Here is a 10,443-nt window from a genome sequence, read left to right on the forward strand (position 1 = left end):
TGTGCAATAATTTCAGAGGGAAATGTAAAATAGAATGATCGTTTGACAATTCTTCCGTTTACATATTTTGGTAGTCCTAGGCATCATATCAAACGTAAAATGACGTTCATCAAATTTATTTGTAACGAAGAACATAATCTATTACAAAAATCTCGATGCATTCTAAAATAATATTTGAAGTGGTAAACAAGTGGATTGCATAATATAAATGCGTAGTTCTACGTCGAAAATATGCGGTCGTGTCCTAGATACAACCCCTTAATTTTTTTTTTTTTGCAGCGAATTCACTCCCAATTGGCCGAAAATGATATAAAGGGTTTTTTAATAAGAGCGCTACAAAAAAATTTTTTTCAAGTGAAACAAAAACGGGTTTGGATATCAATGAATTTCTTTATTCACGTGAAAGTACATTTGATGCCATTATGTATGGAACTCGATTTCTTTTGCATGGCCACCACGGGCCCGCTTGCAGAAGTCCAGACACTGAACCCAATTTCCGACTGTTTTGAAGCATAAATCGGCCGATACTGGTGCAATTTCACGTTCGATATTCGTACAAAGTTTCATCAATCGTCGCTGGCTTCTTGGTATAGATCAGTGATTTTCAACCGGTGGGGAATTTGGTCAATAAAAGGGGGGAATTGTGCCAGGGAATATTGCACAATTACTTCGCTTTGGAAATGATTAGCAAAAATTGTCACAAAAACATTATTGGATACGCTAAAATTAGCGATTCTCGGAAAACATTTCCAAATCTGAAATGTAATGTTCAATTTAACAACTTCGCAATGTTTGAAAAACTTTCGTCAGTGAATGATGATGGAACATACGACGAAACAGTACAGAAGACCATAAAAAAGGAGATTGTACATGTGTAACATCAAACTCCATTAGGAAATCCCCCATTACGCCATTCAATGTCTGGAGTCCTATCTCTTGTCTTACCAGTTAGGCTGTTAGACTCTCACTGCGGAGCTGTGTGCAATCTCTTACTAAACATCGGCATATGCAGTATATAATGCAGAGTGACATACAGTAGTTATGTCGTGTCCCACACAGTACAGCATTTGTCAAGGCTTTTTACAACAAGTGAAACTTGAAACAAATTTTCCTTCTATCAAAAAACAAAATTTGGACATGGTTTGAACTGCTTCCCGACAGGCAGTGACGAAATTTTCGGATCAATTTCAATTTTTTGCTGTCTTTTGTGTGAATCTGGAAATCTGGAAATCTGTAAATCTACATTTCCTACAATGCTGCTGAAGGAAATAAAACACCGTAATGTCGGGTTTACATTTGGGAGATCTATAGCTATAGATGGATTTATTCACCCGAAAATATATGTAAACGGGTGAGAATATATATGATACCCCAGCAAACATTAAGTCGTATGAATAGCTATAATTGGAGGCGATATACATACAACCAAGACACATTTGTATGATACATGATGCAGATAACTAGCATATACACACAAAAGTGGAGGCGATATACGTATATGCCATATTTTGTACGCATATAAAGCCGTATATAACGATATGGGATGCTTTTTGGACTGATATGCGATTTGATACGACAACGTTACCACTCAATCCATCGATGACATGGAAAATCGTGTTTTTTGCATTTTATGCGATTTTAGATATATATGATCGATATTTTGATTGATATTTTATGCGATTGTGATTTGATACGAAATTATATGTGACTTATCATGTGCAAAATTATACGATTTAATGTTTGCTGGGACACTTCTTCGAGATATACTTGTATAGAATGTATAGAATAAATGCAGGCATATATCTAAACGCTGATTAATTTCTCACTAGTGAGAAATCACTAAAGTTGGATGCAGTTCTACTTCAGGTGAATAAATTCACCGAAAATATGAATATATTCATTATAAAAGTTCGCGCTAGTGTAAACGGTTGGTGCGATTCCTATAAATCTCATCATATTTCTTCACACGAATATATCACTAGTCTAAACCCACCCTAACAGAGTAAATATCGAAGATGTCATGAAGGTGGCCGTACACTGTTTGCCCGGAGGTCAAATATTTGATATTTTTTGACAGATAAGGTTTGATTTGATATTTGTACAAACACTATTTTGTTTGCCACTCTTCAATTTTCAACAGTAGTAAACAATATCAAACACCGAACATGGAAAAAATCAACTGAAATATTCAAGGTAACCTAACCATGTACCGACAGGTTCGAAGAATTGGCCGCACGACCGTGGCGGCCAATTGACTGGGCCATTTCGTGAGATAACACGCTCATTAAACTTGGTTTTCAATAAATCGATTGCCTCATTCGCTATGTGGCTATGTGGCGCCGTCCTGTTGAAACTGTGGGACAGAACCCGATTCAAATAAACAGGTTATGCAGGGCATTCCGACAAGCGAACTATCAACAACCGTCGTAAGGATAACACTTCGGAATACACGCGCTAATCGAAATTAAATAAAAGAACACAACTTAGCGAGAGCGTCTTTATTGCTGTAACGATACATGTGGAATGAGAGGAAAGAAAAACTTTTACTTCTTCTGCTGCTGCTTTCTGTCACTTATAATTGACTGTCATATTCATAGCGGGGGTAGGACAGTAACACTCGACGAGGAAATATCGCTAAGGTACAGGACATCCAATACTCCTCCTCGATATTTTCAGTAATGATCTGCTTCTTATTTACCGTTGTTTACCAAACCCAGCATCTCCGCAAACCGTCTCTGCTTTATTGCACCAAGGGGCTTAGTTAACACATCGGCTATCATGGCCTCTGATGAGCAATACTGCACCGACACAACACCTTTCTCACACAGGTCTCTGGCGTAGAACATTCGCGTATCTATGTGCTTAGACCGGCTAGACTGACGATCTACTTTAACGAACTGGATACAATTAGTGTTGTCTTCTTAAATCGTAGTTGGCCCCTCTTGCTGAATGCCCATTTCCACGAACAGCTGCCGCAACCAAACAAGTTCCTTGCATGTTTCGGATAAAGCTATATATTCGGCCTCCATACTTGAAAGAGATATTGCGGCCTGCTTACGGCTTGTCCAACATATTGTTGCTTTGTTCATTTGAAATACATATCCCGTAACGGACTTCCGATCGCTAGGATCACCGCTCCAGTCCGCATCGCTGTAACCAATTAGCGTCATCGGTTCTTGTCTATTCACTGAAATTCTCAATTTATAATCACTGGTCCACAGCAAGTAACGAACGATTCGTTTCAGCTCTGTCCAATCAGTCTCCAAAGGCTGGCTTATCTTTCTGCTTAAGATTGATACAGACGACGCCACGTCTGGCCGCGTATTGACCGCTACGTATAGTAAGGCGCCTACTAGACTCCGGTACTCACTGTTATCCGGAAGTAACTTGCCACCTTCTCGACTTCGGTAATATTCAACATCCAACGGTACTTTAGATCCTTTTGCTTTATCTAGCTTAAATCGGCTTCCCACCTTCGCAACGTAAGTTTGTTGATCCAAAGCGTAGCAACCATTATTGTCTTTTGTAACGTGAATCCCGAGAAAATGAGAGATTTCTCCAAGAGACGACAAACTAATTCTGTTCTTTAAAAGTTTCTCAACTTGGTCAACTTCCGCTTCGGAGGTACTTGCAACTATCATGTCGTCGACATAAATTAAGATATAAAATAACTTTCCATTTTCTGATTTCTTGCTAAATAAACATGGATCCGCTCTGCCTTGTTTGAAATCCAAATCTCCGAATATTGCACAAATTGTGTCGTTCCACACTTCTGCTCCCTGTTTCAAACCGTAAAGACTGCGTTGGAGCCTGCAGACGAGGTGCTCCTTTCCGCGAATAGTAAAGCCCTTTGGTTGCTGCATATATAGCTCCTCTTGCAATTGTCCATGCAGATATGCGCTCTTGACGTCGAGATGCCTTACAGTCATCTGCTTATAACCTGCTACTGTCAACAAAATTCTGAAAGTTGTCTGAGTAGCAACTGGCGCGAATACAGTGTCATAGTCAACTCCTGGCTGCTGAGAGAATCCCTGTGCAACAAGACGCGCCTTGAACTTCGCAATCTTGCCTGAAACATCCTCTTTTCGCTTATAGACCCATTTGCAACCTATGGGTTTACGGCCGTTGGGTAACTCCACGAGACTCCAGGTATTATTTTTCATAAGAGAATCATACTCTTCTCGCATGGCCGCTCTCCATAAATCGCGTTCCGGTCCTTGTACGGCGTCATCGTAACTTACTGGCACGTGTTCAACCAGTTTTACAATGTTTACAACGTAATCTTGAAACTTCACAGGTAGAATACCTCGGGTGCTTCTATGTTCTCGTGGGTCATCTCGCTCCGATGCCTCTTCTAACTCAACATCCTCCTCATCAGCTGGCGCTTCTACTTTATCGCATCCGTAGTATTCATCATCGGAATCAACGGTAGGATCTAAAGACTCTTCTTGCCCTGCACTAGATGAACGACTATTCTCCTCCTGAGCTGCATCTCCATCTGCTGTCGACTTGAACCAGGTATCATCACCTAAACTTTCAACGACTGGATCATCATCAGATGCTTCCATGAACGAGCCATTACCTAGCTCAATGAACCGCGCATCACGGCTGATTACAATAGTATTCTTAGTCGGATTGAGAAAACGATACGCTTTGCGGTCCTCGCAGTAACCCACAAACACGAGTTTTTCAGCTTTAGTATCTAACTTCAACCTCTTCGTATCTTGTATATATACATACGCAATGCTTCCGAACACCCGCAAATGACTCAGAATTGGTTTTTTACCAAACCATTTTTCAAAAGGCGTTTTGTCGATCGAGCGAGAGGGAGGGCGATTATGTAGGTAAGTAGCGGTATAAACTGCCTCACCCCAAAACCTTTTATCAAGTCCTGCATCAGCGAGCATACACTTCGCCATCTCCAAAAGCGAGCGATTCTTCCGCTCGGCAACGCCATTCTGCTGCGGAGAATATGGCGCCGTTAACTGAGATTTGATCCCTTCTTGATCATAGAATGACTTGAGCTCCGCATTAACATATTCTCCTCCTCCATCTGAACGGATAACGCAAGGTTTCTTACCAAATTTAGTTTTCACTTGGGCTACGAATCGCTTGATATATCCAGCAGCGTCAGATTTGTGTCGAAGTAAGCAGACTATGGTGTATCGACTATGGTCGTCGATCAAAGTCATCAAATATCGGGCTCCACCAGGCGTCACTGTGGACATTGGTCCACAAACGTCGGTATGAATCAGCTCAAGAATGCTGCTGGCTCTATTTTGGGATGCTTTCGGGAATGGAATACGAGACAATTTACCTTCTAGACAGGGTTCGCAGACTATTCTCAAACCACAGTCTTTTATCTGCATTCCGATGCCGAGATTCTCCATTTGAATCCGCTCCACTGCGGACGGATCACGGTGGCCGAACCGCCGATGCCATGTGTGTTGGCAATTCTGCAGATGTCGAATCTCCTTACTTAGCTTAACGTACTCCACTGTTTTCAAAACAAACAGGTTCCCGTACGACTCACCCAGAGCCACTTTTTCACCATTCGCACTCACAATGTCACAGCTAGATCCAGAAAAGTTCACTCGGTATCCTTTTGACGTGGGACTACGTCTAACCGGAGTATATGGGGGGTAAAATGAAAACCCATTTTTTTGTGTCAGCCGTCGTACTGACAACAAAGCACTATCCAGCTTAGGAATGTACAGTACATTTTTGAATAGGATCTTTTTCACTAGTCCATCACTATTCACACAGTTGACATAACCTTCACCGATTCCATCGGACTTTGTCATGGAACCGTCTGCCAGGACCACTTCCGTTCTGACACTTCCATCCAGCTTTACGAAGAATGAGCGTTCGTTTGACATGTGACTAGAACAACCGCTGTCGATGTACCAACAGCTTCGATACCGTACACTTCCTGCCATGAAACACAAGTCAGCATCGCTCTTTGCGATCTGCTTTTCATCACATTTTTTGTTCTTCACTTGTTTGTCACTTCTCGGAACTTCCTCGCGTTTCTTCGACTGTTGCTGTTGCAACAAACGGCAATCTTTCCGGAAATGTCCGGGCTTCTGGCAATGGTAACACACTTTCTTCTTCTGCCCCTTAGATTGCATTTTCATCACTCGTTCTCCCGAATCTACACTTCGTTCCGATCTTCGTTGGTATTCGTCCAACAATCTTTGTTTGACAAATGATACCGTCAAATCAGCCTCAGGGCGACTTTCGAGAGCTGTAACCAAACCACTATACGAATCCGGAAGGTTTCTAAGCATCATTGCAACTTTTAACGGGTCCTCCAGAGCTTGTCCGGCACACACGATACGATCAAAGAGTTCTTCAAATTCAACTAGATGTTTTTCAACATCACCACTTTCGCACAAGTTCAGGCTACAAATTCTTTTCAATAATGAAACACGAGATGTAATTGTGGCCTTTTCGTGGTATGTTTTCAACTTTTGCCACACATCTTTGGCCGACGTAGCATCCTTAACCAAACTTAACTGGCTATCTTCAATATAAAGCACAACCGTCGCGTGACACTTTTGGTCTAATCGTTTCCAGGCTTCAGTCTCGGGCTCTGGCTTTGCATAAACAACTACAGACCAGAGATCTTCCCGTTTCAGTAGCATTTCCATGCGAAGTTTCCATGTCTGGTAATTTTGATTACACAGACGAGCAAACAGAAACTTGTTCTCAGACATTTTATCTCCTATTCACACGCGCACGACAACTTTCACCCGCACTGAAAGTATTTTTTCACCGACTTTATTGTTCACACCAATCGATCGAGCAGTTACCACGACTCTCGCATCGAAAACAAAAGAAACGAACCAGTCAGTCACATGTGCCGCGATGAACAAAATGACTCAGTCAAAATGGACGCCACCAAACCGCGTTGCAGCGCTATGCCCTCAAAAATACTTCACTATTTTTCGATTAGCTTCTGGGCCCATAACCTGTGGGACAGAACCCGATTCAAATAAACAGGTTATGCAGGGAATTCCGACAAGCGAACTATCAACAACCGTCGTAAGAATAACACTTCGGAATACACGCGCTAATCGAAATTAAATAAAAGAACACAACTTAGCGAGAGCGTCTTTATTGCTGTAACGATACATGTGGAATGAGAGGAAAGAAAAACTTTTACTTCTTCTGCTGCTGCTTTCTGTCACTTATAATTGACTGTCATATTCATAGCGGGGGTAGGACAGTAAAACTCGACGAGGAAATATCGCTAAGGTACAGGACATCCAATAGAAACCACATAATGGGCCAAACATATTTGGTTATCATTAAGCGGTAACGATTCCCATTCACAGTAATCTGTCGGTTTTGATCATCACGGAAGAAGTGCGGCCCAATGACGCCACCGGACCATAAACCGCACTAAACCGTGATTTTTTCGGGATGCAATGGTGACTCGTGGAGTACGTGTAGATTGCTGCCTGACCAATAACTCATATTTTGCTTATTGACGAAGCCATTCAGCCAGAAATGAGCCTCATCGCTGAAGATGATTTTTTGATGAAAATTCGGGTCCTTTTCAAGTTGTTGCTCAGCCCAATTCACGAGCATACGATGCTTCTGGTGGTCAAGCGGCTTCAGTTCTTGCGTCAATTTGATCTTGTAAGAATGTGGGCGAAGATCTTTTCGCAAAAATCGCCACAATGACGTCACAGAGATGCCCAACGCTCGAGAACGACGTGTGAGAGACTGATTTGGGTGTTCCTCAATTGATGCGCTAGCGGCAGCAATATTCTCGACACTACGGGCACTTCTTTGTCTCGCTGGCACGGGAACATTGTGTAGTGTGCCCGTGGATTGTTGATCTGGCAGGACGATTATGACGACCATAAATTGGACGTAGCGTTCTTAAAGTTGAGGCCATTGACTCCGAATTTCCGTAGAAAATTTTAATAATCTCGACTCGTTGTTGGATCGAATATCTTTCCATTATGAAATGGCAAACCTTACTGAAGAGAAATGTCAAGAGAGCGGGAAAAATATGGTCTCGTTTGCTGTCGGTATCGGTCTACTTTTGTAGCGTACCTATTGAAATACCCTTTACAAGTTACAAGACTAATATTTTTAGTGAAATTTTGATTATGCAAAAGAGCCCTGTTGTCCACAACAATTAGTTGTTCCGTTTGTTGGCACATCGTCTGGTTAATCAGCAGTTCCGTCACGCCGCGTTTAGTTCAAGAAATGGAATTGAGCAAAATGCATATGCGTGTTCTTTTTTTTTTTTTATAGAGGTGAGGAACGCTCTACCAGCCTTATCTGGGAAGGGTTAACCCAGACGTCGAGTGGGGATCGCACCCACAAAAACCAAGCCCTCTACTCGTTGCCTTATTCCCCCTGGGACCACATCTAGGCGGCTACTTCAGGGGGCAGCTGTGCTCATGCACCCTCGAGTTTTCAACGCTGACTAGCGTTGTCCTTCCCTTTTTCTCAATATTTTTTCTCTCTATTCGCTTTTCATTCCACTGCGCTTATGTCCTCTTCGCAGGCATCCATTTACCCGTCGAGACGTGTACCGATTAGGAATTGCCCTCCAACTTGACGCGCGCCCCGTCACAATCACCCTCGCAGGATTTCTCTTCCCAGCGGAGTGCCGATTAGGTAGTGCCCTCCTACATGACGCGCACTCCGTCACAGCTACTCTCGTGGGGTATGCACCGTTTTGATCATGGCTTCATCCTCCGCGGTGTTTCTCCATCCAGGCCACGATCAGGCGTTGCCAGGCAGGCATTTTTGCTGTTCTCGCGGCAGTATCCGGTTACCTGTCGAGACGTGCACCGATTAGGAAGCGCCCTCCAACTTGACGCGCGCCCCGTCACAGTCACCCTCGCAGGATTTCTCTTCCCAGCGGAGCGCTGATTAGGTAGTGCCCTCCAACATATGCATATGCGTGTGAGCGGGACCATCCTTATCTTAGCCTGTTTTCAAAGCAATTTTTAGCTATTGAAACAATTTTCCGAGTCATTAACGCTCGTCCACTCAATTCGTGAACAAATGATTCTATAACGATACTTTCATCAATGTGATTTCTTTGATATGGTGAGATATCCTTCATACCATATCAAACATTTTGTTTTCTTCGCTGTCAAATCCATAGTCAATGTCACCCAACGGTATCGAATTATCATCGATACCTTGATTTTCGTTCAATGCTAAATGCATAGGGATGTGAGCGTAACCATCTTCATTTCTTCTTCTTCTTCTTGTTAAATTATAGAGACTTCAAACATTAAAGTTTATTCGTCTCTAGCCCTTGTGAAGAAAACTCACCCTCAAACTACTTCCCGACCTGCCTTGAGAAAGACACTTCATTGTCGTTCAACGCTCGTCAGCAAACCGTGTCCGCTTTCTACAACATCAAACGACGTTCTTAATCTTCGTCTCACATCACAATAACAATTAAATGGATTTCCGAGCGGGTTTTACTGTTTTCAAAGCTTTTTTTTGTAGAACTACGTCTTAAGGGTTCCAAATCAGAAAATAGGTCACGTTTTTAAGAAATAAAGTTAACGTTAATAACTATTTCTGCCGCGAACGGATTTTGGCGATTTACACCCCAAACGAACCGGAAATTCCCTAAGATTTGTTTGATATTCTATACATTACAATCCAATAGTCTGTATATGGTTTAAATTGATGGAAATGGGAAACAATCCCATTTCCTCATACACTTCTCGCGTAACTTTTGAAAAGGTCCTAAGTAACAAATGAAAACAAATCGAGTTAATGGATACACACTATTAGTTCTTAATCATTGTATGCATTGCAAAAACAGTCGTTCAAGTTTCTATCCTTTTTACCTTTTTATCACCGATACAAAAAATGTCCAATATACTGATTCGAATATTAAGCACTCGGCTGTTACTTCGGACGCCACTTTCCTCTGACACTCGATACGTCCAGCAATCAAAACAACACAAAGTCGCACTTCGGTCATTTTGAGTTTTTGTTATTTTCGGGTGTTGATATTGTTTTTAGTGCAATTCAACGAGTAATAACGACAATGATATGCCTTTAGCACGAAGTGCAAGCATATGGATCGTTGTTCAGTAGTTATTTTCAAATTCTCATCGTGCAACGTAATTTGTCCAATGTACAAACCAGTCAGTCAAAACGTCCAATGTAACATTTTTCACTCGGAGACTTCAATTTCGAACTAAAATCACATAACAGCAGTTACGATTGGTTTTTCAGAGTTATTATTGACTGCTAGTGGAAAAAGTAGCGATAAAGATCATTTCCTTTTGAAACAATTCGCAAAACAATATTCCGATTTTCAACTTCGTTTTTCTCGAGTTGATGTGAATGTTACATAGGACCTTTTCAATAGTTACGCGAGATTTGTTCTGTCCATTTGTGTGCTTTCCCGAACAGAGCTGTCAATAACGAGCAACGAAGGGG

The sequence above is a fragment of the Toxorhynchites rutilus genome, chromosome 1, assembly GCF_029784135.1.
Source record: "Toxorhynchites rutilus septentrionalis strain SRP chromosome 1, ASM2978413v1, whole genome shotgun sequence".
NCBI classification, from domain to species: domain Eukaryota; kingdom Metazoa; phylum Arthropoda; class Insecta; order Diptera; family Culicidae; genus Toxorhynchites; species Toxorhynchites rutilus.